General features: G+C 47.4%; 1 protein-coding gene and 1 non-coding gene across 2 annotated transcripts in view; both read left to right on the plus strand.

Moving 5' to 3' along the window:
- LARGE1 (LARGE xylosyl- and glucuronyltransferase 1) overlaps nt 1–27,584 on the plus strand; it is a 588,787-nt gene that overhangs the window by 199,306 nt on the left and 361,897 nt on the right.
- Nucleotides 13,553–13,690, plus strand: LOC117314375 (small nucleolar RNA SNORA76). The gene has a single exon (XR_004529121.1). It is a non-coding gene; the product is annotated as a small nucleolar RNA SNORA76 (small nucleolar RNA).

A 27,584-nucleotide genomic window follows, 5' to 3' on the forward strand; every position in this document is an offset into this window, starting at 1 on the left:
GCAAAAAAAAAAAAAAAAAAAGAAAAAAGAGAACAGTAACAAAGTAGAAAATAAAATTAGACTAGGAAACTAACATATGTTAGAAAATAATGTAAAAATAAAAATATAGATGAATCAGCAACCGGAAAGTACATCATTACCACAATAGAAAGAAGAGGAGGGGAAAGAAAAAAAAAAAAAAGTGAGGGGAAAGCCTTGGCTGTGGAGGGCGAGGTTTGTGTGGTGGGCGGGGCCAATGCTCAGGACCCACAGGGCTGGAAAATGCTCCTTTCGGGGGAGTGGGGCTTAGGCTCAAGGAACAGCAGGGGCCCAGGCTTGGCCCCCACCCCTGTTCTCAGAGGGCAGGGGAACTCACCTGGGAGCCCAGCAGGCTTCCTGGGCTCGAGTGGGCGGGGCAGACGCCCTCCTCTCTTCCCCTGCTCCTCTGGTCTCGGGTCTGGGAGTGCCCCTCCCGTCTGCCTCTCCTGATCTCCCAGTCCTCAGGGTCGCTGATCTTGTCTGGCCTCCACTTCCCCCCCCCCCCCCCCCCCCCCGGTCTCCCTGCATCCTACCGGTTCACTCTGGGATTCCTCCCATATCCTTTTGGGTCAGAGTCCCCCACAAGCTGCCGACAGGTGTCCTAGTTGTGGGGAGACGCTAACTCCGTGTCTTCCCACACCGCCATCTTGACTCCTCCCTCCCTGAGCCTCTGTTTTTTTTTTTTTTTGTTTTTTTTTTTTTTTTGCGGTACGCGGGCCTCTCACTGCTGTGGCCTCTCCCGTTGCGGAGCACAGGCTCCGGACGCGTAGGCTTAGCGGCCATGGCTCACGGGCCCAGCCGCTCCTCGGCATGTGGGATCTTCCCGGACCGGGGCACGAACCCGTGTCCCCTGCATCGGCAGGCAGACTCTCAACCACTGCGCCACCAGGGAAGCCCGTGAGCCTCTTTTTAAATGGCATATATTGCAAAGTATTGCAGAAACCTGGAGCTTAGAAAGAGAAACGCTTTAGAGCTGAGATGGAAGGAATAAAAGGATGATGACAGATAAAAGGATGTCTCAGAGATGGAAATTAATGGTGCAAGGAGTAGGGAGGCCCAGCCCAGGAGGGCTGGAATAGGGGTGGACAGCCTGACTCTTTGGGACAAAGCGACTCTGAGGAGTATATTTGAAATGAAATTTTAGGACGTGGTTGGTTAAGTGGTTCCATGTATGGTTTTGGTGGCCTTCACCCTTCATGCACTAAGTTTCCTTCTCCATTTGTTGCACCAGAGAGAGAAGTAGGTGCCCTATTGGTTTCTTAAGCACAGTCATTAGTGCTTGGGATGGTTCACAAAAGAAGCATCTGCTGGGTCAGCAGGCTTTTCGGATAACCTGTGGCTGAGAGCACTCCTGCCCCACTGTGGGTACTGGGGTGTCCTGGAGTGGATTTCTTGGTCCTCAAGGGCTCCTCCGTGGCTTTTTTGGATTTCTACAGTGTTGTAATCTGACCCCAAGGAAGTGTACTGAGTAGGTGAGAAGAGAGTCTGGGGATTATCAGTACTGGAAGGAAAAACGCCCTTCCTCTGTGGTAGCATCTGGGGGCAGATTTACAAAATACTCTGTGAAAGAGGCCCTTGATGGTAAACATTGGTCATGGACTCTTGGAGAGTCAGTCAGAGGCACTAAGTGGGATGTCTCCCCATAGCTCTAGAGTGTTTCACCATTGGATGTTACAATAGAATAAATAGGTAAATGGTACACTGTGTGTGATGGGTGGGTGGGTGGATGGATGAGTAAATGAAAGTGAAGGAAAGAAGAGATCCACCAGCGTGACTCGTAAACAGAAAGAACTTCTGTTCTACTTGGAGAGGCAGAAGATAGCATACATAGCAAAGAGGAGTATCTTCTGTGTATCCGTTGGGAATCATTTTGGTACTAGTAGCAGAAAAACCAACTAATAGTGGCTTAAATAAGAGTGTATCTGTCTTGCTGTATAAGATCTTGGAGGGAGGAGGTTGTTGCCATCAGTCCTGTGGCTCAATAACCTGGTGCTCTGGGTCGGCATCTCTGCTGGCCTTTTGGTCTCCTCATGTTTCTGCAAGATGGTTGTAGGAACTTCAAGCCTCAGCAAGTACTGAAAGCCATCCCCTCCCCCAAGAGCCACTTTTTAAACATTTACCACACACCCCTACCTATATGTCTTGCATTTGTAGCAAGTAACACCTAGTAGAGGCTCGATGTGTATCTTTTTGAATGAGTGCACAGGTGTCGTAGCTCCTTGTTAAATCTGAATTTCAGATAAATGCTTAACAATTTTTAGTATGAGTATATCCCAAATATTGCGTGTGACATGCTTATACTAAAAAAAATTTTTTGTTCATCTGAAATTCAAATCTTACTGGGTGTACTGTATTTTCCTCCTAAATCTGGCTACCCAAGGGCATAGGTGTGACTTTATGGAAACAGATTTGACGATTTGCCTCTGTTTCACAAAGTGAGGGCCACCTGTTTGAATCCTTCTTAAGCGTATGGGATGAGGTGGAAATTTGGGCATTGATTGTGCACAGGGCTGAAACAATTTATCTAGAGGGAAACATGAAATTGGAATTAGTAGTTAGTGATGGAGAATTAACTCAAAATTCAATAAATCGTGGATGGTTTGTAACTCCTTAGAGATATTTCTTAGTGTTGGTTTCAGAGCAGTGAAAAGAAAGCTCATTGCCAGCCGGGACCCACAGCATGTCAGTACGGGGTCATTTGCTCAGTGACATCTGTCTGTGATCACGGGAGAGATTTGAGCTGTGTCTGAAAGTAGGGCAACTTTAGCCTGGTGTGTCTGATGCCACCGGAGTTGCAGATGGGGGTCTGATTTTCTATCCCTGCCACCTGTCACTGGACGGGGGAGTTTGGGAGAGAGAATTTTGGACCCTAGAACTTGTTTGAAATGCGAATTCTTGGACTCCACTCCAGACCTACTGCCTTGGAGGTGTAGGGCCCTGCGTTCTCACATTTTAGCCAGCCCGCAAGGTGACTCTGATGCCCACTTAAGTTTGAGAGCTACTGTTTTAGTTGGTGGAGAAGCCATGGAAGAATGTTTGCCTTGCAGTCAGCAAAAGGGCCACTGCAGTTTCAGGGATGGGAGCACAGCTGGCCTGGAGGGACCACTTGTGGACAAGGTAATCGCCCAGGTGTTACCCCGATATCAGGGTACCAACCTGCCCTTAGGAATATTAACTCAAAGAAGCAGGATGGCAAGGGATCTGTGGTGCCTCTGAGGAGCAGTGGGGAGGGCTCCGGGGATGGTGGAATGGCTCATGTAGACGTGAAGATGTGGGGAAAGACCGATGGTAAGTAAGTACCATGGGTTCTAGTCCTGCCCCAGCCAGGACCTTGCTGCCCAGTTGCTTGCTTCTTTTTAGACCTCAATTTCTGATTGTGTAAAATGAGGATTTCAGAGGAACAGCCTAACTCTGATTCTTTTTAGCCCAAGCTTCTCATGCAAAAGACCAAGAGAGCAGAAGACAAGGATTCCCACTAGCTGAGCGTGTCTTTGGGTCGCCCTCCTTGCAGCCAGTCCCCTTCCTGTCCATGTTACCCTCATTTGGTCTACCCCACTGGCACAAGAGTTCTTCTGGCAGCGTGCCTCCTGAGGACATGAGTTGGGGACTGCCTGTGACTTGAATTCCAGAGGACGACCTGGAGTGAGCCGGGGGGCCTTGGAGGACTTCAGAGCTGAGTTGACATTCCTAAACTGTGGGGTGAACAGGGGGAATGCTGGATGAGCAGACTAACCTGCTGGGCCTCACTTTTTCCATCTGAGTAAAGGGCTGAGGATCCCAGACTCAGCAGGGCGTGTGGTGATGAAATGAGGCGAGGCCTTGAGTGACCAGTTCTCTCCCACCCCTCCTGCCACTCCTGACAGGATCATCCCAAAGACCCCTCACTCATGCCGCCTCTGCATCTTCAGAGGCCGCTGCTCAGGACACATGAGGTTGCCATCCTGCAACCTTCCATAATCTGAGATGGCTTACGTTGGAATTCAGGGCGCCCAGGAGGCCAGAGTGAGGTTTGAGTGGGCCAGATTGCTGCGTGCTGTTGGCTGGTCTGGGAGGGGCCGGTGATGGGCCTACGTGAGGACAAGTTGGGTGGCAGCATGGGATGATGTCATGGTCCATTTTACCTGGACACTGCAGATTTTTTCAAGTTTCTTTTGTTTTTCTTGTCTTTGGTTTGTTACTCAGGCACATTTGTATTACACTTATCAGTTGAGCATTCATATGTTCAAAAGAGTTATTACTTGTCTGTGTCTCCAGTGTGGTGTCTTTTGTCTCGGTTTTGACTTTGTCCGTTTGATCCTAGGAAGTAGGTATAATTCTTTCCCCTGGTTTACAGATGAGGCCACAGGCTTCGTGTGAGGGAAGGCGGTATTCCCAAGGGTGCACAGGCAAAGAAACCAAGATTTGAACTAGTTTGTCTGATTCCAGAGCGGACACTTCCATTTTTCCAGGCAAAGATCAACCTTTTCATTTCTTTGGAGTTATGTGATCATGTGATAGCATAGGGAGACAGACCATTTCTGTCCTGCCGGTCACTATATACCCTTGCAGCTGTCTTAGCCAACTTAGTAGAAAAGCAGGAGGCCGTCCTCAGTTGCCTGGACCACTTTGCAAGATGGTCCAGTTCATCATTATTGACTGGTGGGGGCTGATTTTTAATGCTGTCAAAGAATAAACAGATACAGGGGTTTACCATTTATAACTTAAGAAATTTATACCTGGGAGGGGAGGAAGCCCAAAACAAAACCACCAACTAGATAATTAAGGAGCTGTCAGATTAAATAGAGCGTCAACCTGGTTCGCCGTGTCCAGCCGCGTGTGTGCTGGCTGGTGTGTTTAAAAATAAACCACCAATAACTACAGTAATGAGTGAACCCCAGACTGTAACTGATGTGCTTCCAAAAGCCAGAGGTGGTGCGATGCATTTATATACTAGTGGCATAGCCAAGGTGGGAGGTTCTTAGTGAAAGGCTGTCTGGGGATACATTTTAATGTGATTCCAGGAGGAAGTGGAGATAGCCCTCTCGTTTTTGTTTATCTAATTCGGGGGAGGCAGGGGGAGCTGGAAATTTTTAAAAAACCTGCTCCATCCATTTCTTTAATGATCATCTGAACAGCTAAACCTTCTGGGACTATTACGTATAATTGTTCTCTAAGCTGCATCCATTTTCCCTGCTCTGCAGATATATCTGTTTCCTCTCCTCCTCTTTAAATAAAACTGATTAATTATAAGAAATTGATATGAAATGAAGCTCCGAGCTTCTTAGCAGTTCTCAGCCCCCAAGTGATGCGACGTTGCTCTCAAGATGGAGAGGGGAGATTTGGAGGACAAACAAAAACAAATTAGCCGTGGGGATAGCAGCTTAGATGGCTGTAAATGCGTAATTGTCATTGTCAGCCTCACCAAATACACCTCTGTGAGTACAGCTGCCACGTGAGGCAGATTCCTGAAGGCACTGGAGTCTGGGCCATAGGAACATGATTTAAACTTGACTGTGGTCGAGGCTGCTGAGGGATGTTGGGGGCCAAGGTTACTGGCTCTTCTTCCCCCTGTTAATGCCTCTACTACCTTTTTTTGTTGTTGTTGTTTGTTTTGTTTTTAAAGACTAGTATGTTACTAGCTTTTGTCGCTGGCCTCAGTAGGTTGCATGATACCCATATATGTGTACACACACACACACACACACACACACACACACACATTCTCCCTCTCTCCATCCTTCTCTCCCTTCATTCTTCTCTCCCTCCATCCCTCTTTCCATCCCTCTGTCCCTCTCACCATCCCTCCATCCCTCTCTCTGCCCCTCCATTCTTCCACTCCCCTCTCCATCCCTCTTTCCATCCCTCCATCCCTCTCTCTGCCCCTCCATTCTTCCACTCCCCTCTCCATCCCTCCATCCCTCTCTCTGCCCCTCCATTCTTCCACTCCCCTCTCCATCCCTCCATCCCTCTCTCTGCCCCTCCATTCTTCCACTCCCCCCTCCATCCCTCTCTCTGCCCCTCCATTCTTCCACTCCCCCCTCCATCCTTCTCTCTGCCCCTCCATTCTTCTACTCCCCTCTCCATCCCTCCATGCCTCCATCCCTCTCTCTGCCCCTCCATTCTTCCACTCCCCTCTCCATCCCTCTTTCCATCCCTCCATCCCTCTCTCTGCCCCTCCGTTCTTCCACTCCCCTCTCCATCCCTCCATCCCTCTCTCTGCCTCTCCATTCTTCCACTCCCCTCTCCATCCCTCCATCCCTCCATCCCTCCATCCCTCTCTCTGCCCCTCCATTCTTCCACTCCCCTCTCCATCCCTCTTTCCATCCCTCCATCCCTCTCTTTCTCAACTGCTGTGACTCTACGCAGCCTTGGTTTCCTCCAGTTCTCCACCTGTTCATTGCTATGCCTTGGCCATCTTTGGAGCCAAGTTGAGATTTCCTGATATTTTTCCATCCATGATGGAGTAGAGGGTGTGGCTCACCTAGTTGCCCAGCGGACGGTCATTCTGCAATGTCTCATAGCCAGTGGGTCCCTGGCCTCCGTGAACACTTCCCTTGAGGGCCTCAGGTCCCATGGACCATCTGGTCCTGCCTCTGCCTCGAGACTGCTTGGATGCTCGGGGAAGGACCATTTCTCCAGCTGAGGCTGACATCCTTACTGGTCCAAGGCTGTTCATGTCCAGTGTTAGGCCTGGCATCCAGGTTCCTAGCTTCCCTATGAAGGTAGCATCCTCCACCTTGTTCTTCACCCCACAAGCTGTTGAATGGGGTACAGGAGTGATTAAAGCTCTCTAGAGGCGAACTACCTGGGGTTGAATCTTGGCATTAGCTTCTACTGGTTGGATGATTGGGACAAGTTACTCTGCTTCCCTGGACCTCAATTTCCTCGTCTGTAAAATGGCACGCCACTAAATATGCAGGAAGCATGAGCTCTTGTCTTTATTTTGTGAAACCTGGAAGAAGCAGCCTTTATTTAAACCCCAGATTTCTGCTCGCGTTCCCCTCCTCTGTGCTGTTTTCTCTCTGTCTGCTCTCAGGGGTGTTTCTGCTCATATCATTTGGCTGCAGGTGGCACAAATTTCTTTCTGAACAGCACCGTATGAATTAGTCTACTGTGGGCGGCTTACCTCCCTTCTCTACAGTAAGGTGATCAATGCCATTCCTGGTTTCCAGAGCATTCTTCAGACTTTTATTCCATTTGGTGTTTTAGGACACATTTAAATGCAAGTGTGAAGAATTGGGATTGAGGCTGGGTAGTAGCAGAGTATTGTAATACAGAGGTTAGAACCCTTGAAAGAGATCAATCCAGTCTGCTCTTGGGGTCTCCGTTTCTTACTCTCTCGCTGCAGCTACAATTTGTCCTTCCGTCCCTCTGTCCTTCCATCCCTCCGTCCCTCAGCTCCGGCAGTTGACACACTTGGTAGCCCCAAGGCCACACTTTGCCCTTGCACCTTAGCACAGACGCATTTCTCTCTTCTGTCTTGTTTCCACGTGTTCACCTTGCAAAACTGCCACCCCTCTGAGGAATTAAGTTGGAGTCAGGTGTTTCTCATCCCGTTACCTCTCCTACAATGCCTGGCATGCTCATGCCTTCTCTGTGCCTAGCAGGGTGCCTCATACACAGTGCGGGCTTAGTAAATGATGAATGAATGACGTCCTAAAACAAGGGTTTGGAACAGTTTGTTATCAGTGCTCTTTTCCAGTTCTGTGATTTGTTGCTTTGGAAATGTCTAAAAACTATAACTGGTCTTTTGAGAAGAAAATCACACAATATTTATATTCTACTCTCATACCCCACTGTTGGGGCAATGACCTGTTGAAATGTGTCCCTGGTTTTCAAGAGCTTTGCTCTCTTCCCTGAACTTCTCTACTAGGTTTTCACCCCATACCACGCTTCCTTTATTGTAATTTATTGTGTATGTTTTTATTTGGTATTTGGATTGTGGTCTCCCTTTCCTGTGGCCTCTGCCTAAGCCTGGCTTTTCCACCAAACAACAGCAATGCCTCACACATAACACACACTCAATAGATAAATAAATGTCCCCTCCCAATTCCAAAAAAAAAAAAAGAACTTTGCTCTCTCTTTCTGTAGCGTATGAGACCTCCTCAGTGCCCTTGAATCATCATGCCCGCCGTTGGGGCCACCTTCCTTGATTCATTCTACTCCGATCAAAGCAGTGCAGTTGGAATGCTGTTAATTCCTCAGAAACCACTTGCATCGTTTTGTTCCTCTGCTCACGAGAATTGAATGGGTTTCTGGTGCCCATTGTGTCTGGTCTTAAACGCCTGAGTTGAAAGGACCATTCATGGTCCCCCAGGAACCCCCTGCGCTCTGTAGTTGTCAGCGCCACCTTCCTTCTCCAGGCAGCCCCACCTCCATTTTGTCCCTTTTCCCATGACACGTAGTATGGCTTCTTCGTCTTTAATTTAAACCATTGTTCTTCCTAACTTGCTGAGTACCCTGGTCAAACCATGTCCATGGTCATCCGTTAGACCCAGATCTAGCTATTTCCTAGGGTCAAGGTCAGGATTTCCAGTTTTGGTTTCCCGTGTAATTCTTTGATTCACTGACTCCTTAAAAACTAAACGCGTTTTAATATAATTTGCATTATATTATTCTGCATTCTCGAATATTTTTTACCTCCTTGAATTACTTGTAAATGCCTTGCTTTCATGAGCTATCGTCTTAGGCTTCTTTGGAAACCGCCCATGGTAACTCTTTGCTTATAGAGTTACTCAGACAGACATTTGTTGAACGACGATTGCATTTTCCAAATAGCGCAGACCCCAGGGACAGTGGAGTTAGATAATGACTGTGAAATTTTCCTCCTTTTTTCCACCTAGTAAGAGTCTGGCAAGAGAAGAAGGAACATCACATTAGTGTTGTGATTAATTCTAAGGGGAAAGTTTAATTGGTCCCAGGGCTCTCTGTCATGCTGTACCTGGGCAAGGGACGTTATCCTCAAGGACATTTCCGTTTCCGTTGGTGATGCTGCCCTGACCTGCTGGCTGGGTCGAGGAAGATACACTGTATGAAGGAAAGGTGCTGATTTGGGTCTGATACAATCCTCAGCCTTCAAGCAGCAATCCCAGTGTCACCTCCTGCAGCAGAATCATGGAATTTAAAACGGGGAGGGGTCTTTTGAGGTTGCCTTGATTACTCCAGCCATGCATACGTACATTCACGTATCCAACAGATATTTATCAGCTGACGACTCCATGCAAGATTTTCCACGAGGCACCATTAAGAGGCTGTTAGGAAGCGTGAAATCCAATTTGGAGAACAGGCATCCATCAAATGGGGGGTCCTGAGGGTTGTCCTGATTCTACCATTGAATGGCCTGCAGTGAAGGTTTTTGAAAATTGGTGCATTGCAGTGGAGAATGTGTAGGGCTACCCAATCATGGTGTCTGGACAACCCTGAATAGAGGAGAATGAGTTATGATGATAGACAGTTACTGGCTCAACAAAGAGCAGTTTTAATCTGAGTAGTCTTGGCGTGTTCAATGCAATTAACTACTGAGGGTAAAATTATCTAGACCCTGGGTGCAAGTCCCAGTGTCACGCTTTTTAGATCTGTGAGTCTCTGGTAAGCTATTTAAGCAACCTGAGCACTGGTCAGAGGCAGCTCTTTCGGAGCAAAAGGATCATGTTTTTAGGAAATATGGGTTTGAATCCTAGGTCTGCCACAACTGAGTGGTATGTCTTTTGAGAAGTCATTTACTTCCTGTGTCATTTACTTCCTGTGTCTCGTGTCCCTCAGTGGTATAAAGATGGTAATGATTTGGATGGGTTGACTTGTCCCCCTCAACATTCTTATGTTGAAATCCTAACCCTCAGTATCTCAGAATGTGACTATGTTTGGAGATGGGACCTTGAAAGAGGTAATTAAGGTAAAATAAGGTCACGTCCAGTATGACTGTTGTCCGGTATGGACAGTATGACTGTCCTGATCCAGTATGACCGTTGTCTTTATAAGAAGGGGAGATTGGGACACAGACAGAGGAAGAAAGGAATATGTGAAGATACAGGGAGAAGATGGCTGTCTGCAAGCCAAGGAGAGAGGCCTCAGGAGAAACCAACCCTGCCAACACCTTGTTCTGGGACTTCCAGCCTCCAGAACTGTGAGAAAGTAAATTTCCCTCGCTTAGGACACTCTGTGGTCCTTGCTTATGGCAGCCCTAGAAACCTACTCCAATGTGACAGTCACCTGAAGAGGTACAGTGACTCAGAAGACGTGTTGTCATATGATGTCTAGGTTAAGGTGTGTGGCACAGGGCAGGCATCCTGGCAAAGCCACGTAAAACAGGTCCAGGCTGGCATGTCCATCCAGGTGTCCCACTGCCACCTTCTGTGGCACCCTTTCTGGTGGATAGACTCAGGGTCTGGTGTACCATCATGTTCACTAGATTCCTTTATAAATGCCAGCTCCTCTGAGTGTCAGCAGCTTCTCTTCAGTCTGTGGAGGCTGGTCACATGGCAGTGCTAGGCTCTACTGAAAGCACCTTTTCTCCTCCAGGCCATGTGGTGGTTGAGTCCTGAGCTATCCATCCTGGAAAATGGTCAAAGACCTTTTTCCTAAGGGTCCTACAAGGTGATATCTGGGGCCGCATCGTTCTCAGCCCTTCAGACTTCGTCCGCCTGCCCGAGTGTCTCTGCCTCTGAGAAACCTTGGCTTGCTCCAGCTGGCACATGTACCCAAATGTCCCTTTGACGGGTCTCTGCTTGGAGGTTCTGCAGACGTTTTCAGAGCCGAGGACACATTGGTTCCCTCATTTTTATCTCTCTGGCTTTCTCAGATGTGCTCGCTGTTGTTGATTTTCATGGGGGGTACTTGCCCAAGGCCTGCACAGTACTACTAAAATCACAACAGTGACATCAGCCACTTGGGTGTGTGGGTAGCCAGTGGGAGTCAGCTCCATCTGGAAACTAAAAAGAGAAACACAATCCTCTTCTTCTTTTCCTTCCCCCGGACTTTTCTGTATCTTTGCAGGTAGATGGGGCCAAGTAGGGAATTTACAAATTGACACTTTTTTTTTCCCCAAGCAGCTTGATGTTTTAAAAAAAGTTCCTTTGATTCCAGAGAACTGGGAGCAGGGAGTAAGCTTGGCCGGGAAGCCAGAGCGATGGGAGAGAGCTGGTGGTGGAGGGTTGCCGATGCATATGTGCCTGGAGTCCTGTGTGCTTGGAAAACCTCGGCTGTACACTGCAGATGTAGCTGTAAACCCCAGCAAGAGGAACCTGATAACCATTTCCAGCTGTTAACACCTGGAGACTTCCAAAGTTATTATGAAAAGAGCATCTCTGGCAAGCCAAACTTTATGAATTTTGTTATTTTAGGTCAAATACTGTTCCTACTCATCTGGGCATTCCGTGTATTTTATTGATGGACACGCAGTAAAACCATCAGGCTGCTGGTGCCAGAGGGCATGGGAGGTGTCGCTTTAGCAATTGGCAGGAGGACGACAAAGATAAAGGCACATCCCACTCCTATCAGGGTGGTAAGGGAGGGGAGTGGCTTTTCCCCTTCTTCCCGTTTCTTTATTAGTCATAACATTATTCAGCTGGAACTGGTCTCTGTGTGCCAACTCTGGATCTCCTGGAGATGATTGAATCCTTACTTGATGATGGAGGTAATGATTTCTTTTTCAGTCTGCCTTCAACCTGCAGTGTTACCAGGATGTGAACTGGTGTAGGATCATGAAGACTCTGTGGTGGTAGCTGCCTTAGGGCAGACAAAGGCCAATGCATGGGTTTATACCTGTGCATTTTGAGAACAAGAACTTCTAATGGTAGGTTAGTTGTGCAAATGATCTAGGACCCAGGCATCTTGTCTTGATTTGCTGAATCCTTTCTTTAAAGCTATTCAGTCATTCTTTGCTAAGAATCTCCCCCACTCCCTCCACAGGGGAGTCCAAAATTACATCACGTTGTTTATTAATTGTATTAGTGTTTATGAGGCCAAGACTTACTTGCTCCAGGTCACGCAGTGGGTTGCTGGCAGAGCTGGGACTTGAACCTGTGACTTCCTTCCCAGCCTGATGCTGTTCCCCTTATACAGTGCTACTTTTGCCACTTTCTAGGAGTCCTCATCTTTCTACTCCTGCCTCTGCACTGCAGAGGGTGCCCCTAGAGGGAGCCTTCCTGGGCTCTGACGAGAGGGTCCGTCTTAGCCATTGGAGGCCTGTGTCGGGATGTGGGCCGGTCCTTGTGATTCTCCTTTGCTATAATGGGAAGCAGCCCTCAGAAGAGAAAGACTTGCATTTGTATGCAGCCAGTCGGATGGCGTTGAAATAAACGCAGCACAGATCAAACTACACACAGCCAGCACGTCGCGGGGAAGAGGAACCGAAATGGAATGCTGATTTTTCTCACCACCTTCTTTAGAAACTTTCTTCCTCGCCACCCACCGGATGATGCTGGCTGTTGGGGCAGTCTAGCATTGAGATGAAACGCTTAGGTTTGGGAGACAGCCCTGTGTTCAAATCCATTTATCGATGGATGTATTTCCTATTTATAGTCTGTGGGACCCTTAAGGGAAGTCACTTTTCTGAGCTTCAATCCTTTCATCTATAAACTGGGCCTCTTAACGTCTCGCTTATAGATTTTAAGAGAGTTAAAATAATAGATGAACATAAGGTGCTTTGCACGATGCCTCGAACATATTAGCATTCAGGAACGGGTCGGTGCTATTCTCATCCGCGGCAGCAGCATTGTTTCGACTGCCTCATTGACTTGGATGGATGTGGGAGTGTACGTAATAACGTACCCAGTCTAGAACCTGGCCTCTGGTTATCGTTAATAAATGAAAGCTGTTGTAGTCGTGTGGGGAAGCTCAAAGATCTGAGTAATTCAGCAGAAACCACAGAACTGGAGGAATCTGGGACTTAGATTCTTCTCCCAGCCCCGTCTCAAAAGAACTGGACTGCCCTGGGCCAGTTGTTTTGTTTTATGACCTCACATTCTGCATCAGTTGCATGGGGGTAACTGAGCTCTGTGGGATACTGAAAAGAGAACAGAGGTGAGGTGCCTAGCTCGGTGCTGGAATAAGGCCAGGGCTCCATCAACGGCCGTCGAATCTGAATTGCTGGTCCCATCAGCATCGCTCTTTCTGGAGAGTAAACTGTTGGTTCATCCCAAGAACTGTAAATCGTGCTTAGCCTTTAACTCAGTGATTCTATTTTTAGGAATGTACTGTTCTCACGTACAGATTCTAAAGGAGAAGGTGGAGCTGGGTAGAGTGGAGCCTGTCAGAGGGCTTCACAGCAGCGCTGTTTACAGCAGCTCAAATTGAAGACTCCACATGTACCCAGCGTTGTCAGGCATCTTGGGTGTTTTAATACCACAGAGCCCTCTGGGGCTGTGGGGAATGTCAGGTGCCTGGGAAGCGGACGTGGCTTTCAGTCTGGGGGGTGTCCCATTTGGGAGGGAGTTGAGCGGTGGTGGGAAGGCAGTGACCCTCTATTTTAACTGAGGTCCAGGGAGGGCTGGCGGTGTTTGAAATCATTCCATTGAGCACCATTCCCTGTGGGTCCCCTGCTTTGGCCACAGCCAAGGCACTGCCTTGGAACCTCTGCAGGGCCTGTCCCGTGGCCTCAGGGGTCAGGAGGCAGTGCCAGAGCAAATCCAGCTTGTTCAGATACGGGGCTGCTTAGGTGCCACCTAGGTGATTCCTTTGGCAACAAGTGACATTCGGCAAAGGGCACGGCTGACAGAGGCCTTGAAGAGGCGGGTGTTGCAGGGAGAATGTGATGCACAGAGAGGGTAGGAGGGCAGGGAGCCTGGGAGTGGCTGCAATTGTATGTGTAAAGGCCGTTCTGTGTGCAGACCCTGGGCAGAGGCTTGTGGGTGCAGGACAGAGGGATGGTCTCCTCTGCCTGGGTTCTCTGATGGGCCTTGTGCTTGGGGAATGGGGCTTGGTCACACGAGACTCGGGGATCCCCCAGTGGCACCGAGAGTGTGCCCAGAAGGGTGACGATCATACATCCTCAGAGAACCAGCGAGGCACAGTGTTCACGAAGCTTTTGGCCCCGAGTGAGCACTCAGTGTGTCAGTTGCCTTCCCACCTCCTAGAGGTGGGGGTCGGGGGGTGGTATTTCAGCACGTGGCCTTTTTAGACATATTACAGTAATCATCTGGTCAGAATTTCGGGGAAAGCTCCCAACTTCCGGTGCCGTCCGGCTGTCCACTGATGCGTCCTCATCCCTGATTGCAGCTCTACAAATATAGGTATGCGTCTTTGGAAACATTTGAATGGAATTGGGGGCGGGGGGGCTGCAAATCGTTACATCTACCAGCTGGTTATTCCTTCTTTTCATAAAGTCATTACAGCCTATGATAAAAGAAATGAGAGTCAATAAAATGGGGAATTAGGCATGTGGTAATTGCTAAGATTTAAGACCTAAAAGTTTGGCAATTCAGTGCTTTAGCGATCTTATTCTATCATCCGTCCGCTTGATGTCCTTTAGCCGGCAGCTCCATATTGAGGATAATTCAGCCTGGTACACAGATCCTTTTGTGATTTGGCCCGTGGCTTTGCCTCCTCAGCTGGTTTCCTCTTTCTGACATTTTTCTTTAACATTCCTGAAGGTGTACCTCACACAGTGTATGTGTGTAAATTTCCTGTGGCTGCTATAACAGATTACCACAAATTTAGCCCCTTAAATTAATACAGATTTATTCTTGTATACTTCTAGAGGTCAGAAGCCCAGCATCAGTCTCTCTGGGCTAATGTCAAGGTGTTGGCAGGGCTGCATTCCTCGGCTTGTGGCCCCTCCCTCCATCTATGAAGCACATGTCTCCAATCTCTGCTTCTGTTTTCACAATGACTTCTTCTCCGGTGCCAGCTCTTCCTGCATCTCTCTTGTAAGGATTTTGTGATTGTGTCAGGTCTGGTCAGATAATCCCAGATGATCTCCCCATGTCACGATCTTTAATCGTACCTACAAAAAAGACCTATAAAAAGACCTAAAAAAGACCTATAAGTCTTTTTTGCCTTATAATGTAACATTCGCAAATTCCAAGAATGAGCACTTGGGCATCTTTGGGAACTATTATTCAGCCTACCCTCATGTGTCTTTGTATCTTGTGTTCTTGCTGCCTCCGATGCCTTTTCCTGCCTTGTTTGCCAGGCTAACTCCTATTCAGAACCCAGCCTCAGGGTCTTCTCTGTAAGAATTCCTTGGACCTCCTTCCTTTCCAGTCCCATTGATCTGGTAATGTTCCTCTCCTCCTTGCCTACCTAACATCTTGCACCTGTACCCTTAGTAGCATTATCACACACCATATAGTTGTCAGTTTGTCTCTCTGTCCCAGTCGTCCTTGCAGACAGGGACTGCATTGTAACCACCTTTTATTCCTACCACATAGACCCATGGCTGCACTCCGTAGGCACTGGTTGATGGGTGTTCAGGGGACCAGGGAAGGAGCACACCTCCTACCTTGAAGACATTGCCAAGGAGAAGCCCTTTGTCCTGATTTCCATGCAGCCTTGTGGGCCTGGAATTGCATTTCCTCCTGGGACCTGAGTCCTTTGGGCTTCAGCATGTCCAGGTCCCATGTTTTCCTGTCCCTTCTGCTGTCTAATTCCCTTTGTTGGACTGCAGGAGATCAGCCTAACGAAGTGAGAGCAAAGAGACAATTTCCAATTCACACGTATATTGCTTTGCTTTTCTGTTTCTTGGCGAGGCTCTGACGACAGGGGTGGCTGCAGAAAATGTTCTTTCATCTAAATGATGTCCCTGTGGGGAGCTGGATTTGGACTTTTTGCTGGGCTGTGGAGAAGAGTGGGTATGGTAGACTCATGAGCCCAGGAACAATGAAGACACAGAAGTCAATGCAGAAACTGCAAGTTCGATTCAGTCAACATTTATTGAGAACATACCGTGTGTCTGCTCCCATGCTAGGGCTTGGCGTCCAGAATCAATGTCTAGCATTTATTAAGTAGTTATTACGTGCCAAACATTGGTCCTAGTTCTTTCATTCTATCACATCCTTGACCTGATAGAACTGCCCTGGGAAATATAGGCCCCATGATTATCTGAGTTTTACAGATGAAGAAACTGAGGCAGAGACAAGTTGCCTTAAATGTTTTCGGTCGTGCTCCAGTAAGTGGCATGGGCTCCAGAGCCCACTGCTGTACCGCCTTGCTGATGGAGAAGACTCAGTCTCTCTCCCCAAAGTACTCATGGTCTGGAGGTGGCATCTGACCTGATAGCACACTGGAGGGCGAGTGGATCCACGGGTGGTCAGAGGCTTCAGAGGACATCCCAGGCAGAAGCAGTTAAAGAAAACAAAAGCAGGGAAGTGTGAAGGTGATTGTTTTGTCCAGGGAAGAGTGAGTAGCAATTCAGGATGGTATCGGTGGCTTTCAGAGTTGTAGGAAAGATTGACAAAGAACGAGAGACCTCACTCTTCCAAAGCCTCACTCTTTGGAATCCCTTCTCTACAGTGCGGAGGGACGGGAGGGTGTAGCCAGAGAACGCATTTCCCAATCTGTGGTCTGGAGGTGAGCAGCTGTAGGTGAAGATGACGATGACAGTAATGTCTCTCAAACTGTGATTTTGTTAAAACGCAGACTCTGATTCATAAGCCTGGGGTGAGCTGGTGAGTCTTCCTTTGTGATGAGCTCCCGGGTGATGCTGATGTAGTCGGTACCTGGGTCATACTTTGAGCATCGAGGTGTAGGGGGGATGAAGGTGCTACAGGGAGTGTGGGCGAAGGTGCTTGGAAATGATGCCCTTATTTTGCCGTCAGGCTAGAGGGTTGGGCGGGTCTGTGATAATGTTCTCAAGAAGAATGGCAGTAGGTGGAGAGGAAGATGGGGAGGGGGGGCAGAGCTATTCCGCAAGAGGAGGAAGAACCTGGAGTTTTGCAGGTTCATAGGAGGCCGTTGGAAAGAGAGTGGTGCACCAGTGACAGTTAGGCTCGATGACATGACGGCAGGTTCCCTGTAACAGTGGTTTCACCAGAGGGAAGCTTAGTTTTCTCTCACATCCGAGAAGTCAGGGTGTTGGCAGGGTAGCGTGGTGCGGTAGTTTCACGGTATCGCTAGATCCCAGGATACTATCTTGCAATTCTCCCATCCGCAGCTGTGAGCCAGAGCACCTCAGTGTCCATCGTGGCTCTTGGGTGTCAGCATCCTTGTAGGCCAGCAGCCAAGAAGAAGCAGGGAGAAGGCCAGGACGGGCGCACATCTCAGAGGGCAAACTGCCTCTGGGTGGCCTTCCTGAAGTCCCACAGCCATGCTTAGCTGCCCTAGAGGCTGTCGGGTATACAGTCTTTTCTCTGGCTGCTTTACTCCCCTGAATGGAAGCCGGGTTCTCTTCCTAAGCAGACAAGGGAGAGTGGCTCTGGGCTGGCAACTTGGCCGGCCTTGCCGCAAGTGGAATCCATGGTGAGCATGTAAAGGTGGGGTGGGGGGGAGTGGATGTCAAATTAATCAGATTTCAGAGCACACCTGAGTGATGGCCCCCTGTGCCCATGGGGCTCTGAATGTTCTCTCGCCCTCTGCTTGTCCTAGTTCCTTAGTGCATCTCTCTCCTCTACCATAGAAAACCTATCCAAAACCTTCTTACCCTACATTGCCACCTCCTCTGAGAAGTCCACCCGGACTCTTGAATCAGAATCTGTCCTCCATCCCCTGAATGGAGCGTGGTCTTGGCACCTCCATCGGCCTTCATTTCATTCCATTTTATATTTTATTTAGTCATTTGCACACGTACCTCTTCAGATTTCGAGGCAGCATCTGTCCCCCAACACGGTGCCTGGCATAGGATGAATTCCTAGGACTTTTTTTTTTTTTTTTTTTTTTTGCGGTACACGGGGCTCTCACTGTTGTGGCCTCTCCCGTTGCGGAGCACAGGCTCCGGATGCGCAGGCTCAGCGGCCATGGCTCACGGACCCAGCCGCTCCGCGGCATGTGGGATCCTCCCGGACCGAGGCACAAACCCGTGTCCCCTGCAGCGGCAGGCGGACTCTCAACCACTGCGCCACCAGGGAAGCCCTCCCAGGACATTTTAGTTAAACTTCAGCAAGTAGTTACACTTGAGTGATCAAGCTGCTGGCGTATGGTGCTGGGTGATTTTCCTGAAATAGGGCTTCTCAAACTCTAGACTCCATCAGAATCAACTGGAGGGCTGGTTCTAACAACTCCCCCTTCCCCCAATTTCTGATTTAGGAGACTTGGGGGTCTAAGGCTGTGCATTTCTAAGAAGTTTCCAGATGATACTGATACTGCTGGCCCCAGGACAACCCTTCAAGAGATCATTGTCCTTGAGAAACACCCAGATTTGTTTCTTCCCCCCGCCCCGGAAAACGTGTGATGTAAATTAGGCCTGAAAATAGACATGGGAATTCAATACAGGAATATTAAGTCAATGGATGAACTAGTAGAGAAATATCTGAGGTCAAGAGTGCATTAGAGTTTTGTTTCAATTTTTTTCTCAAACAAATCTCCTATATCACCTAATCTTAGATGCTGCCAATTGTAAGACACACCATTATTTTATATAAAGCCAAGAAATTTAAAAAGGCTTTTAATTAAGCTGTGACACAATGCTTTCTCATCCTTTTGAATCTTTTATACTTATTTTTTTTAATTTTTTTAACATCTTTATTGGAGTATAATTGCTTTACAATGGAGTGTCAGTTTCTGCTTTATAACAAAGTGAATCAGCTATACATATATTCCCATACTTATTGAAAGAGCCCTTTTAGACCTAGTTAGGTGGGTTTTATCGTATTTTACTGCTATGCCTACATGTGAAGGAAAATATGGGCAAGCATGTTGGTTCAGGTATTTTTTTTTTAATTAATTAATTAATTTATTTTTGGCTGCATTGCTGCCCACAGGCTTTCTCTAGTTGCGGCGAGCAGGCGCTACTCTTCATTGCGGTGCGCGTGCTTCTCATTGCGGTGGCTTCTCTTGTTGCGGAGCACAGGCTCTAGGCACGTGGGCTTCAGTAGTTGTGGCGTGTGGGCTCAGTAGTTGTGGCTCGCAGGCTCTAGAGCGCAGGCTCAGTAGTTGTGGCACAGGGGCTTAGTTGCTCCGCGGCATGCGGGATCTTCCCTGACCAGGGCTCGAACCCTTGTCCCCGCATTGGCAGGTGGATTCTTAACCACTGCACCACCAGGCAAGTCCCAGTTCAGGTATTCTTAAAGCTTCTTCGCATTGAGCCTCACTCTTTGGAATCCCTTCTCTACAGTGTCATTGCCTCTGTGTTTTCTCTATTGTACTGTCCTCCATGTCGTTATGAGCATCAGATCGCTTGTAAGAATCCTGAGAAAGCATTTGTACCCACTTTGCAGCGCTGTGGAGCTAGCTTACTCCTGGCTCCTCTTTTGGGAATGTTGTGGACACACTGGACCCTCCACCTGCCCCTTCCCACAACCATGTGGGGCATAGGGGTTAAAAAGTGATCCCCCCCCCCCGCCCCCGCCACTGTCTCCAGGATTTTCATGGAAGCCACTGACACCTGTTGTGAATGTGCTAGCGGTGCAGCTGTGTTACCATTGCTGTATGCTCTCTAGTTATTGCTGGAGGCTACTTGATTTCAGAGATGTTAGAATGTGAAAAACAGTTTGTCCTAGAATTAGTACATTTTTTAAAATATCCACCACGTGCTGGGCACATGCTTCACTGTCATGGCTTTTTGTATAATCCATCCCAGTTAACATTTACGACGGTTGTCAGAGGTCAGCGTTGTGACCTCAGGTTTAGAGATGAGGGCCTTGGATCCCCAGTAAACATGCAGACAGGCGGCATGCATTCACTCTTCAGATTTATTGAGCTCCTACTATGTGCCAGTCACCATTCCATATACTGGGAATACTGAAGTGGAAAATAGGTACAGTCGGCCATCCGTATCTGCAGGTTTCACATCCATGGATTCAACCAACCATAGATCAAAAATACTCTGGGAAAAAAATTCCAGAAAATTTCAAAAAGCAACACTTGAATTTGCCGCACGCCAACAGTTGTTTACCCAGCATTTACATTGTCTTAGGTAAAATAAGTAATCTAGAAGTGATGTAAAATACACAGGAGGGTGTGTATAGGTTAAATACTATGCCGTTTTATATAAGCGACTTGACATTTTGGTATTCACGGGCGGGTCCTGGAACCAGTCCCCCACAGATATCAAGGGGTGGCTGGTTATAAGATTGAATCATATCTGTGCTATAAGAAAAAAATTCAAGATATACCAGGTATTATGGAAGGCTTTTTGAGTAAACACTAGAGTGAAGTGAGGGTGCTCGCCATACAGATAACAAAAGGATGCAGGTTCCAGCCAGAGGAAATTGCAGATGCAAAGGTCCTGTGGCAGGACTGTGCTTGTCTTATTGGAGGAACAGGTCTACGCAATTCTTACCTACAACACTATGAGAGCGAGTGCTTGGGAGTTTCTTCCCACACCAGTTTTCTGACTCTCAGGACTCCAACTGGCTGTCCCACAATTTAATGCTTGCACTAACTATCTAGTTAGTTCAGACCCCATGGCTTAAGGGCTTAGTTCCACAAGACTGTCCCCACTTCAGATTCCAGTCACATATCTCAGGTTGGCACCTGCACTTCTGCTCAACTGGGTATAAATTCAGGGGGTTTCCACAACCCCCCATCTTTGGAACTCAGGGAAGTGCTTTACTTACTATCCCTGGTTTATTATTAAAGGGTACAAGTCGGGAACGAGGCAGGGATCACATATGCACCCTCTGTAGGCGTGCTTCTCCCAGGACCGTGATGTGTCCATCAACCTGGAAGCTGTCTGGAGGTTTCATTGTGCAGGCATGATGGATTGAGTCAGTGGTCATTGGTGCTTAACTCAGTCTCCAGCCCCTCTCCCCTCCCTGGGCATTGCACATGGGGTGGGGCTGAAAGTTGCAACCCTCTAATCCTGCCTTGGTCTTTCTGGTGACCAGACCCCCTCCTAACGCTCTCTAGGGGTCCCCAGTCACCAGTCATCTCATTAGCATACACAAGACACTCATCATGCCAGAATTCCAAGGGTTTTAGGAGCTGTGTGCCAGAAACTGGGCACAAAGACCAAGTATGTTTGTCACAGCAAGGAAGCCAACGGAGCTAGAGCAGCGGAAGCTCAAAAAATGCTTGATCAGTAGCCCAAGCTGGGATGTAGCTGGGCTGTGATTTCCAGATCTTTGGGTTCTAAGTTCAGGGTTTGTCCACATGCAGGTAAGTATGGGAAGCCCCTTTAGATTACATTCTTCTCTGTTTCCTAGAGTGAGTTCAATCTTTTAAGAAAGAAACGTCTTGATTAATTCAACTGCAGTCACAAGGCAGAGCAGAAAAATATTCTCATGGTTGTCACCACTGTGCTGCCTGGGAAGTACCCACAGTATTTGGCTCCTGAGTAGTGGTTAAACCAGCCACGTAATGATGACAGCAGGTGTGGGAAAGTGGGCAAAGGAAATGACATAGAAATACAAACATTTCATTCCCAGTGCATGTTCTCAAAATAGAACATGGGACTTTCAACTCTTTCTTCTTTGAAGAACGTAGTCAAGAGAGAGACTCTAGTAGCACACTGTAGAAGAAAGAGCAGAGATCAGGGTTTTGATCTCCGCTCTGCCAGTAATTAGTCATGGGACTCCCATCTATTAGAGTTCAGTTACAGACTAGAGAATGCATGAGTTTAAGCAGAAAAGGATTTGTTGCCATTATTAGGTGCCTTGAAGAATTCCAGGAGAAGCTAGAGGCACAGACTGCCAGCTGAGGGGCAGTTCTTGGAACCTCCCAGAACCAGATCGCCAGGGAAACTGTGGTTAAGAAGCCACTGGGATACCTCTCCCCATAAGGACCACCTTGTCTGCTGGGACCTGTGAGGGCAGCACGGGCACCATGTTTTTTGGTACATGTTTTGGTATGAAGTTCAGGACTGAACTCGAGGATCTAATCACAGATGCCTCTGGAAAATACCAAATATCTCTTACTTATACTTGCCAGAAAAGAGTCAAGGCAACAGAAGAGCTGCCCTACCCCATGATGTTCATTTTTGCGTCTAATCTCACACAGGTGTATCTGCTTGGTGAAAACTAAGTTTCACAGTAGGTGTCCAAGATGTAAAGGCATTTGGAGAATGTCTGATTTGTCTCTCAGTGTATGTAGGGGAAATGTTACAACAATCCTATTGTAAATGGGAGAGGATAAAGGGAAACAAAGGGGGGTAAGGTTTCTGCACTTCACTCAAACTAGTAAGCTGTCCGCCCTAGTAGGCGTTGGTAAGTTATGTAGATATAATGCAATATTCAGAGCAACCACTCCAAAAGCCATACAAAGAGATACACTGAAAAACACCATCAGCAAATCAATGGAATTCTAAAGAAAAAGCTTGAGCACCCCACAGAAAGCCAGGAAAAACTACCCTGAGATGCCACCACAAACCCACCAGAAAATGGCTAAAATTAAAAAGACTGACAACAGGGCTTCCCTGGTGGCACAGTGGTTGAGAGTCCGCCTGCCGATGCAGGGGACGCGGGTTCGTGCCCTGGTCCGCGAAGATCCCACATGCCGCGGAGCGGCTGGGCCCGTGAGCCATGGTCGCTGGGCCTGCGCGTCCGGAGCCTGTGCTCCGCAACGGGAGAGGCCGCAGCAGTGAGAGGCCCGCGTACCGCAAAAAAAAAAAAAAAAAGACTGACAACATCAAATGTTGGCAAGGATGTGGTACAACTGTAACTCTCATACTTTATTGGTGGGAATATAAAAGGGTTCATCTGCTTTGAAAAGAAGTCTGGCAGCTTCTTATAAAACTAAATAGACACCTGTCCTCTGACTCTTCCGTTCCAATTGTAATTGTTGCCCAAACTGCAAACGACCTAGGTGCTCGTCAATAAGAGAATGGATAAATGTGATATATTAATGTGACGACGTAGCTCATACTGAGCAGTACAAAAACCCAGACAGCTGATACATGCAACAACGTGGGTGAATCGCACTAATGTTACACTCTGAAAGAAGGCATACCCAAAAGATTATATATTTGATGCCTAATGGACGAAGTTCTGGGGTGGGAAGAACCAATTTATAATGGAAATAAATTTTAAAAGTGCTTACATGTGGGGAGTGTGGGCAGAGGTTGAGTGGGAAGTCGGTTGAGTGAATTACATCATTAGCCCAATATGGTCTGTATCTTAAAGGTGGTTTGGGTTACATAGGTATAGATATTTGTCAAAACTCACCAATGGTTGGTCTGTGCATTTCGTTGTATGTAACTCTATTAAACCCAAGTTAATGCAGTACATACCAAAGTGGCTAGAGAATAATGGGCTGACAAGTAACTTACTGTTTGGAAATGCATTTAAAAAATGGGTTGATGGATGACTAGAAGGGTAGGTAGGTATGATATAGCAAGTGTGGTAAGATGTTAATAATGGTAGAATGTAGGTGTAGGGATACACATGTTCACTGTAAAATTCTTTTACCATTACTGTATGTTTGAAAACTCTCATAAGAAAATGTTAGGGAAAAATCTTGAAAAAAAAAAAATCATAGAATGTGTGGTTCCTTCCTCTCCTGCCTCAGGTGGTGGTTGGTTGGTTGTTAAGAAGGTTAGTCCAGCTGTCTGGCACTGTGTTATGGGACACGGTGATTTTTGCTGAACTGAATATAGGGCAGAAAGGACTCGGCACCATCCACAGAAGATGCCCAATGAGGACTTAGCTACTTCTCTTAGTCTCAAATGATAGTCCCAAACTGATTTCTTTGATTCCCCATCCTGGCCTTTCCACCCCCGAGTCAGTGCCAGCCATGCAAAGACTACAACTAGCCATTTCAGAGATAAGGTTAAGTGTCAACTTTTATAGTTGGAAGGGACCAAGGGGGACTACCTCATCTTATTTCTCTTTTTGTGCGAATTTACCTAAATCAATCGGGTCATGCAAAAATCTTAGATGATTTTGTTAGGTAACAGTAGTGGCCAAAAAAGTTTGAGGTGAAAAAGGGTTAACTTCCCACTACCTCCTCCCTATATTCATCAGTCAGGAGGCATCAGGTGGTTCAAGCAACCTGAACAATATCTGTATCTCTGCCTTCTGTCATTTCAGATGCTCTGGCCAGCACCTTGCAGACAGGCTCATGAGAGGCAGGCATGGCGATGTTATAGGGACCATTGCTCTCACCCTCGTAGCTGGTATGAGGCAAACAGAGAGCGGTCTTTCCAAAGAGAGGCTAGAAACAAGACTGCTTAGGGATCACCCCTGGGATGGCATCACTAAGGATGGTGATTCCAATCTCTCTAGGTTTTCAGTATGTTTATGAAAAGGAGGAGAGAACCTCTAAAATATTTTAGCCAGCCCACATTTCTTGAAAACCTTCTCTCACCAATGAGCCCTCCTTTCTAATATTCCATATGCCACTTACCAAGCTGCTATGTCACCAAGAAAAACTCATTCCAAAATTTACCACGTCCAGATATTGATAACCTACTACCTACAGCCTACTTCGGGGTTGAGGTTTTCCAAGTAGAGTGCCTCTTGTTTTAATTGTCATAAAGTATACATAGGGAACTCCCTGGTGGTCCAGTAGTTAGGACTCCGTGCTGTCATTGCACGGGGCCCAGATTTGATCCCCGGCTGGGGAACTAAGATCCTGCATGCTGCGTGGCACGGCCCAAAAGAAAAACCAAAAAAAAAAACAAACCGAAGAAAACCCCCAAAACGATAGATATACATACATGACAATATTTACCACTCCAACCATTTTTAAGTGTACCCTGCCATGGCGTTAAGCACATTCACAATGTTGTGTAACCATCACCACGATTCATTTCCAAAACTGGTTCATCACTGCAACTTCTCATTTCCCCTCCACCAGCCCCTGATAACCTCAATTCTACTTTGTTTCCATAAATTTGCCTATTGTAAGTACCTCACATATGTGGAATAGGGCATTATTTGTCCTTTCGGGTCTGGCTTATTTTATTTGGCAAAACATCTTTAAGGTTCATGCACATAGTGGCATGTGTCAGAATTTCCCTCCTTTTCAAGGCTGAGCGATGTGTCCTCGTAGGCAGGCATCGCATTTTGTTTATCCCTTCATCTTCGGATGAATATTTGGGTTCTGCCACCTTATGGGGAGCGGGGGACTGTGGATAATGCTGCTGCCCCTTTTTTAAATACCTAAACTTTATACAAAGTACATATCTCGATAGCATATTTTGGGGGATGATGTTTACATAGGGAAAATATTTATGCTGCAAAAATCAATATACTGTTTTAAATAAGATAATGTATTACGGTAAGTATTAAGTCCTAGACCAGATACAACTGGTAGAAAATTGGAACTGTGTGTAGACATTCTGAGAAGCCTCCAAGCACCAGCAAACTGGGGACGTGCGCCTGGGGTGCTGCCGGAGATGAGAACAGCCAGGTGGCGGCCTCACGCTGACAGCCGCGTGGACGGTGTTCTCATCAGGAAGCACCGGTTTTTTTTTTTTTTTTTTAGCATTTTTACATCCTTGCAAGAGAATTTGTCACTTCGGTACAGGTGTTTTATGTTTATGATGTCTTTATTTCATTTTAGGAAATCGGGAGGGGAGGGAGTTGGCGTCACAACTAATGCATTGTTAAGTTTTAATTACAATCTTAATTTATAATTTTAATTATAACTTTTCCCAGTGAAAATTGTGGGAAATTGCTTCCCTGTTAGCTTTGTGGCACACGACGTTTTATTTTCAGGAATGAATTATTGGAATAACAAGGGAGATGCTTGCCTTTAAAGGTATATTACAGAAACTGAAACACAGAAGAAGGAACGTGGGTGCAGAGGCAGGAAGAGTCGTGCTGCCTGGAGAAGAGCAGGGACCCCCCTCCCTGGTTCCTTAGGGGTCTCCCGTTGGGTCCATGTCAGAGCCATCGAAGGGCCCAGAGAATAGGAGGAGGTCAAGTGTTAAGAGGAGTCATAGCCTTTGCAACTGCTTGTTTAAAGTCAGCCGTGATGGGCCAGGACACACCGGGAGGCTTAGGAGAGATGAATGGGGCTTGGCCAGTTTTTGTGTTGAGCGTGTAGGGAGGTGTACGCACGTGAGCCGACAGGCATGTATTTTGCTTGCTGACTTGCCCACTCCTGGCCTGTGAAGGGCCGTGTTCCAGTCTTGGGCTCACAGGCGTTCTTACTGCACAGTCAATGTTTGCTGGTGAGAAATGAGTCCACTGGTACCGCCGCGTCCCATACTCAGCCACACTGATTCTCTCTGATCAATGTCGTGTGCGTGGCTTGTAGTGTTAAGGCAACACCAAATCTATTTTTAATTCTCCCCTTCTTCCCATCTTTTGGAAAAGTGTGAAACCGCTCTTCCTGACCAGCAGCCTCTCCTTCTCCTCCCCCAAATGTCAATTGGATTAACACGTTGCGGTTGGGGATGCCTCCAGCTCCGCTTACAGCACGTGGAAAGCAACGGCATGGAGTCCTTGTGGGGTTTCAGTATTCATTCTCTCTTGATAACGTCCCCAGAAATTTACTCTGTTCTCAAGCCAGAGGGTGATGTGTGCAACTGCCAGGGCCGCACAGTCAGGCTGGGCCCTCCCCAGGCGAGGGCTGTCGGGCCTGCTGCCTCACTGGCTCTAATGCACTTTCTAGAACTAGAAAGGGACCCTCGTGCTTTGAAGAGGATCCAAAGTAGGGTCCGTAGGAGCCCCTGTTCTGTGCAGCGGCCGTGGCTTTGTGGTGCTGGATGAGTCCAGAAGAGTGTTGGGTGGATAGATGCTGTGTGGGAGGACCAGCCCAGCGGGACCCCCTCCCAGGGCTGGCCTCGCTGGCTAGAGGGACCCACTAGGCCAGATGGGAGATGGTCCAAATGCTGACCTTCAACTTGGTTGCCTTTGTCAAGGTCTTGGGGTCTCTCTACCCAGCCCACCCCTTTTTTCTCTTCCCTGTGCTCTGATTTCTTTGCCTTTTCGTGTCTGCCATCTCACCTAAGGGGAAAAGGATGCTTCTCCCTCTTTTTTTTTTTTTCTCTCACTTCCATGCTCTCTTTCCCTCCCCCATGGTCTCTAGTCTAAGGAGCACGGAGTGTGTTTGAATTCCATCTCCTGTTGGTTACTGGGTGTATTAACTTGGGTACCAGCATCTTCAAGGGTTGACTGGGGATGCAGATGCCTACATCTGGGGTGGTTGGGAGGACTGAGTGATCAGAACAATCACTAAAACGTGTATAGCTCTGATGTTTATATGGCACTCCGTGTCTCTACATGTGTACACTCAATCCTCACGACCACCCACGGGACAAGACTGTTATCCTCAATGTAGATGAGGAAACTTAGGCCTAGAGAGGTCCACCAACTTGCTGAAAGTCATAGAGCATAGGGTGAAGCCTGTGTTGGCCCCTGGCCTGCCTGGCTCCTCCCTTCACACCGTGATAGCATTACCCATGGAAGCGTCTAGTACATGGGGAAATGATGCGTATTGAACGTCTATGGGTAAAAGTTCTTTAACATGAATTGTGGAAGATGTATTTATAAGTATTTAAAAGATTATTTATTCATATTGTTTTTCTCTCCATTTTATATATTTTTTAATTTTATTTTTTTATACAGCAGGTTCTTATTAGTCATCAGTTTTATACATGTCAGTGTATA

The sequence above is a fragment of the Tursiops truncatus genome, chromosome 11 (assembly GCF_011762595.2).
Source record: "Tursiops truncatus isolate mTurTru1 chromosome 11, mTurTru1.mat.Y, whole genome shotgun sequence".
NCBI classification, from domain to species: domain Eukaryota; kingdom Metazoa; phylum Chordata; class Mammalia; order Artiodactyla; family Delphinidae; genus Tursiops; species Tursiops truncatus.